A 7184-nucleotide genomic window follows, 5' to 3' on the forward strand; every position below is an offset into this window, starting at 1 on the left:
TTGACTAAACAGGCTACAGAAGGGGACGGGGAGAAATCTATAAAATATTTGGCTGACATTTTAAAAAAAGAGGGTGGCTGTTTTCTTGTTAACCTTTAGAACAGCACATTACATAAATTGTGACAAAGTTACCAGATTAAATGGAACTGTATTAGGCATCATGGAGCTCACTTTTAGATTTATCACTCCAGCAAATGAATTTTACTGTAAAGTCTGGCAATACATCTTTTAAAGAATGCTGTTTATCTCATTTGGGAACTTGAGTGCTGATAAATAAGGGACATGAATTAACCACCAAAAAAAAATGGATGGACAAGATGATTCAGTAGCATCAGTTTCCTTTGGTGAGGAGAAAGTGTTACACTGTAGATAGTCCATTAAAAATAATGTCTTACCACTTTTGTGAGGGTGCAGTAGTAAACAATATTTGGGGAATTACACTCTGCGTAATTAAAATGATTGTGGTGTTACTAGTATTCCTTATACTATGGTAAAGTTAATTCTTTGCAAAGAAGCAATTGTACAGATTTTAATTACAAACAACTGTGCTTCTGTATCTTAAGTTACTGATTACCATTCTGCTAGAAAGCATTCACTCTGAGCACGTAAATGTAATCAATTTATGCTTAAAAGAGGGTTTGAGGTACAAATTATAGTGGCATAGTGGATTCATTTCATTCAATTCCCCTCTAAAAGTAAATTATAAATAGTCTAAAATAAATTATCTTTGGTTTCTAAGATATTTGGGTGCAATGTTACAAAAATGATTAGGGATATGGAAAAGCTGCCATTTAAGGAGAGATTAATAGGATTGGGACTTTTTAGCTTAGAAAAGAGAAGACTAAGGAGAGATGTGTATATGAAATCATGGCTGGTTGGAGAAAGTAAATAAAGAAAAGTCATTTAACTGCTCCTATAACACAAGAACTAGGGGTAACCAAAATAAATTAATAGTTAGCAAGTTTTAAACAAACAAAAGAAAGTATTTCTTCACACAACACAGAGTCAACCTGTGGAACTCCCCGCCAGAAGATATTGTGAAGGCGAGGTCTTCAACAGGGTTCAAAAAGAACTAGAAAAATTCATGGAGGAGAGATCAATCAATGGCTGTTAGCCAGAATGGGCAGGAATGGTGTCCCTAACCTCTGTTTGTCAAAAGCTGGAATGAGCAACAGGATCACTTGATGATTACCTGTTCTGTTCATTCCCTCTGGGGCACCTCACATTGGCTGTTGTCAGAAGACAGGATACTGAGCTATATGGACCTTTGGTCCAACCCAGTATGGCTGTTCTTATGATTTTATGTAATGCCTGTAGCAGCCAGTTAAGTGAGGAGAATTTCTTTGTAGTTTTTCAAAGACTGAGTCATAGTGTAACAAGAAAAATTGCAATTAAAAGGCTCAGTTTTGATCTCATTCATGTCAATGGGAGTTTTGCCATTGACTTTTACTGGCAGCAGGGTTGAATTGTTTAATTACAAGATTATGAATGTCAGTTGCAAAATGGATGCACTGCAATGATTCTGTCTTGCTGTCTAGTGCATGAAGTCTATGTCTTGCCTACAGATGCAATAACATCTCTGCAGTAAGACAAAGTTCAAAATATATCAAACCTGTCTACAGCTATATCCATCAGGATGTTGGTGTTCTTACAGACAGATTAGGAGTGGCTAGAGGCATATGTTATGAGCACAAAACCCTAACCATAAAGTCGTTCAATTTCATGTGGCATGCCATTATCTTCCAGAGGTCTGGCCTTCCTCCAATTACTTACTTTGTTTAAAAACAGCATTGCATGCTCTTTGGCCATTTCACCGGGATGGATTAAAATACCCCAGCACACTGTGCTCTCAAATACTTCATTGATGTGGGAAGGAGTGTATACCCTGACCCTACTGGGCATCACCCACAGAATCACCCCATATGTTCATGAAGTTGCAGGATTGAGTTAAATCTGGAAAATTGACTCTGTGATGTCTGGTACAATGCCATCAACTGTATTCACTCTGGCTAACACAACAGTTCTCAAAAGACCATGTGCTTTTAGTGATGATGAATTACAAACAAGTCTATAAATCAGAAGAATCCTAAATGCCATAATAAATGACATTTCAGAGGTTTTTGAGATCCATGTTTTGTTTGAAAGGGGAAGAAAAAACAACCATTTAAAAAAGTTTGACATGATGGAAATTTGTAAAAGACCTGTATATTCTACGAAATCACTAGAGCTACTTAAAAAAAAATACATGACTCACAATCCCTAAACTTTTCATGGCTTTTTTTTCAGTACACTTCATGCTGCTGTGGTAATTTCACCTACTTCATAAATAATATATTGTATCAAATCCTGCAAGGAGCTAAGCACTTTCTAGGTGGTCCTGAACTTCTTCAGCTTATACTACATATGCAATAAAAGCCCAGAATACTTCAGTAAAATGTGCATTTGGCATTTATTTTTGATAGCTAGTTTAGTTTGAATTATTTGTGAGAATATTCTGTTGTGTGCTATACAGGTTCTATAGCGTGTTTTGTACTGGCTAAGAAATGTCATTAATGCCACCACTCGGTACAAGACTTGATTATTAAATCTTTGAGACTAGGGAAGATATGGATGCTTGTATGTGTATTAATTGTGGTTGTTCACCGAAGTGCAAATTAGTGAGTTTTTATTATACAATGTGACACATTGAATATAAATATTCAAAACTTTACTAAAAGCAAATTGGCACAACAATACAGATGATACTGTTGTAGAATTAATACAAGGTACTAATATTAAAGGTATATAGGAGAGATGGGATCAAATTAAAACCATTTATATGAACATGCCACAGCTTTTACAAAACTGTTCTGGGACTCAACCAGCACTCCAATAAAGAATTTGGAAAGAATCAGTGGGGCCAGCAGCCAGTGTGGGCTCCAGGGCATGTTGGTGGTGGCGTTCTGTGTCCCCACAAGGGGCAGGACCATGGTTGGAAGGGATAGGGCTAAGAGCAGTCAGCAGACTGCAGCGCTAGCCCCTACCATCCCTCAAAACCATGTAGAGTGCTGCTCTGGCTCCTGCAGTAGTTCAATAGGGCAATCCACAGTAACTGCAATGGCAGCCGACAGCTCCAGGCCCCTTTCAATGGCTGAGCCCTGGGCCAATTGTCCCCCTTTCTCCGTCTGTCAGCAGGCCTAGGAAGAATAAAATAGGCACTTGCACCATATCCAGCAATGGGACTGCTCATGGAAGTGAGGTCTTCTTGTCTGAGAAAAGCAAGAACTAGTTATCTGAAGAAGTGGGTTGCGGCCACAAAAGCTCATGATGCCATCTACATTTTTTTGTTAGTCTCTGAGGTGCTGCAGGACTATTCACTGTTTTTTAAGTTTTTCCTATTTCTTTTTAAAGTAAAACTAACTTCCAGTAGAAGTCTCTGCTCTGGAAGAGTTAATTTTAGCAAAGCTAAAAAAGCAGAAATACATGAACCTTCTAGCCCTGAGGACAAATCTTGTTGAAGGTTGCAATGTTTCCTTATTTTATCTTTATTTACTGTAGAAAGTTGGTTGGATGATGGTGACTAATAGCTGAACATCTGGCCAGTGTGACCTTTAAAAGCCCTTAGTCATTATTGTGCCCCGTTAAACACAATGTCAACAGAAAAGCTCCCATTTTGACTTGGCTGGTATAAATCAGTTTGCAAACAGTGGTGAACATTACCTGTCTAGGCTCATTCCCCTACACATTGGCTGAAAGATGACCAAAATTTTCCTGAGCTCACTTGGGACTAGCAATAACACATACTTTCTCTGAGGCTGATGGTCATTAAGTTCTACCAGACCTGTCCCTTTTTCTCCAGCTCAGATTTTGTAAACCCTTGGGTTTTTCAGATTAATGATATAAAGGAAATCCTTCCACTGCTGCTTAATCCAGACCTCTCCTTCCTCAGAGAGAAGAAAGGAATCCTTTTCATTGTCATTCATTAGTTGGAATCCTTATATAAAACTCCCTGTGTATTTTGATAAATTATTCTAAAATGGATTTTTCTATTCTTGTTAGAAAGAGGGGAGAGAGGTAACCTCTTCTCTCCCCAAGCCCTAGAAATATATCTAGAAAGGTAATTGAACATTTCAGCACCATCAATCCTAGGAAAAGACAATGTCACAGCTCTTTTAATCTGTATTCTATGTTAAGATGAAGCATTACTGGAAACTGAATAATAGGGCATTCTGTCTGGGCACTCTCCCTAGCAGAATTCTGACAAGATTAAGGGAATTTGGAGATGATAAAAAAATTGATTCCTAAAGGGGCTGAATGACCAAGAAAGGAAAAGAATTCAATATTTGCAGCTTGGCTAAGCAATGAGTGATTAGGGGGCAAAAGCAGTGTAAAACCCCTGTAAAGGAAGATAATTATTTAGCGTGGCATGAAGGACTGTCACATGAAATTAATGGTACTTCAGGCCTGAATGGTAGCTTTCCCAGACAAACTCCATTTCTGGGACAGCGTGTAGCTGAGCTACCTAATGAACAGATTGGGAACTAAACTGTAACCCAGAGATTCATAATCTGTTTCGTGGTTTCCACCTGGTCTGGAGGAAAAATATCCTGCACCAACCCTATAGCTGACACAGTATACAGCTTGTGACGTATGCAATCTTGTGTGGCAGGGATATAGCTTCTGCCTATGTGGTATCTCTTCCTACTGACAAATGTTCGGGAAAGGGATGCTCTTCTCCATTCCACCATTCACAATATAGGAAGTTGACATGGACGAGCAAGGTAATGGTGAATACAGATGGCATAAGGGCAAAGGATACAGACAGGGTATAGTATGAAGCAGTTTAAGAGATGCTACACCAATGCCCTAGTCAATGAGAAGAGAGCTGATTGGGAGCCTGTCATGGGAAGGCTTGCGAGGGTACATTCATCATTTGTGTTGATAACTTGTTTCACAGATGAGCAGAGTTCAAGGTTGGGAAGAATGAGATTAAGCTCTAAGAAGACTGATGTGGATTCTGTTTCCATCTCTGCAACAAATGAACTGGGTGAACTTGGCCAAATCTCCTTTGCCATGTCCTCATGAAAGGGGCCCTTATAAATATGAGCAATTCCACAGAAGTCAGTCTAACTCATGATACTGAGGTACTGAGTTCTGTGAGATCCTGAGATGAATGCCCTCAGCTCTCAGTCTCTTAACCCACCTGTGTTCAGTTTCCTCAAGTAAAAATGGGAGCCAGATTACCCAACTCACAATGCATTTTAAGTTAACCTACGGTTTGTAGAGCAGATTCAGATCCTATAGAAGTACAAAGTATCATCACTATAAAGCCAAAGTGTCAAGACTTGTGGGTTGAACATTTCATTTGCTGTGTAATTACTATTAACAACTTCTATTGTCCCTTGTGTTCTTCTACAATCCTGTGGTTACAGATCTAACAAGAAATTCAAAATATGCTTGTTGCTTGTTTCTACATTTTCTGTAAGAGCACAAAATTACACATTTGGAAAAAAACACATGCAGCTTTTATAATATGCATTTAATAGGGCACTACTGAACCAAATTAAACAAAACAGCACAGAGGCATGTATCCGACCCAATTGTTATGCTATAACAATCAAATATATATAACACTAAGTGGTACTCTTTCCTTTTACCTTTCAGCAATTTAAATGAAGTTATTCCAGAAAACAGAAACTAGAACAGAAAGAATCCTATAGTTCTAATATAGACATTTTGGATTTCTTCAAGTACTACAACTCCAGCTTTTACAGCCAAGCTTCAGGACCTTGATGCTTCAGGTAAAGGAAATTGTTCTATGGGATAATTGACCCCAAGGGAAAGGTATATCAGCGGCTTTCATGCTAAAAAGCAGCACACTATCAAGTCATTAATCATTTGTGAATGTCACTGAATAATTATAATGCAAAAGAAAGGGTCTGAGAACATAAACTATCACAGGGAAATAAAAAATAATGTAATTAAGAAAACAGGAGTGGAAAAAAGGGGAAGAAAATCCTTTCATAATAGACACAATTTATAAACACTAGTAGAATGTCAGTAAATGTTCAGAATTTTTTAAGACTCTACACTAATTGTTATTTGAAATGGGCCTCCCAGTGTCTTTCATCAAGAGCCGAAAAGGGGTTGAAGAATGAAAACAGAGCAAAATATTTGGGTGTCTAACGCATTCATTGATGTAGATTTGTTGAAAACATTAAAAAGATGCCTATCCAGAGCCCTAAATGTCCTTGGCTAGCCATGGACACTACACCAAGTAATAAATGCAACACCTGGGTCTTCATAGCAATATACCAGCCACAAAAATGAATTTAAAAACATGATTATGTTTGGAAAACTGTATGATTTCAGCCATTTCATTAAACTTTTATTAAGCCCATAGTAGGCTAGACAAGCAATCTCTCTTCATGGCCTTACTACAATCCTCTTGCCTCACTCTACATCCTTTTTGTTTCCCTATAGCTTTGGTGGCCTGATTGTAGAGCCCATCAGATTGTTGGTTACGTGAGTGAGGATGGCTTGTTTTTTTCACATAGTCTGGGGCTTTCCCATTGCAGATGTTCCAAGAGTGCATTGCACACCTATGACATGAAAGCACCATGTCAATCCAGTACCCTGAAGGAGATGAAGGCAGAACAACTCTTGGATTCTGTAGAGAGACTGGACCATACCATCAAAGGCAGAGATAAACAGAGTGGGAGTCAATTCCTCAGATGGTGTAAATGGGCATTGCTCTGTAGACTTCAATTGAGTGATGCCAAACAACACCAGCCTGAGGACCTAGCCCACTTGGGCTCCAATTCACATGTCCCCTCTCAATCTTCTCTTTTCTAAACTAAACAAACCCCATTCTTTCAGTCTTCTTTCATAAGTCATGTTCTCTAGAACTTTAATCATTCTTGTTCCTCTTCCCTGGACCCTCTCCAATTTCTCCACATCCTTCTTGAAATGCAGTGCCCAGAACTGGACACAATACTCCAACTGAGGCCTAACCAGTGCAGAATAGAGCGGAAGAATGACTTCTCGTGTCCTGCTCACAACATACCTATTAATGCATCCCAGAATCATGTTTGCTTTTTTTGCAACAGCATCACACTGCTGACTCGTATTGTGCTTGTGGTCCACTATAAACCCTAGATCCCTTTCTACCGTACTCCTTTCTAGACAGTTGTTTCCCATTCTGT

Source organism: Pelodiscus sinensis, chromosome 1, assembly GCF_049634645.1.
Source record: "Pelodiscus sinensis isolate JC-2024 chromosome 1, ASM4963464v1, whole genome shotgun sequence".
NCBI classification, from domain to species: domain Eukaryota; kingdom Metazoa; phylum Chordata; order Testudines; family Trionychidae; genus Pelodiscus; species Pelodiscus sinensis.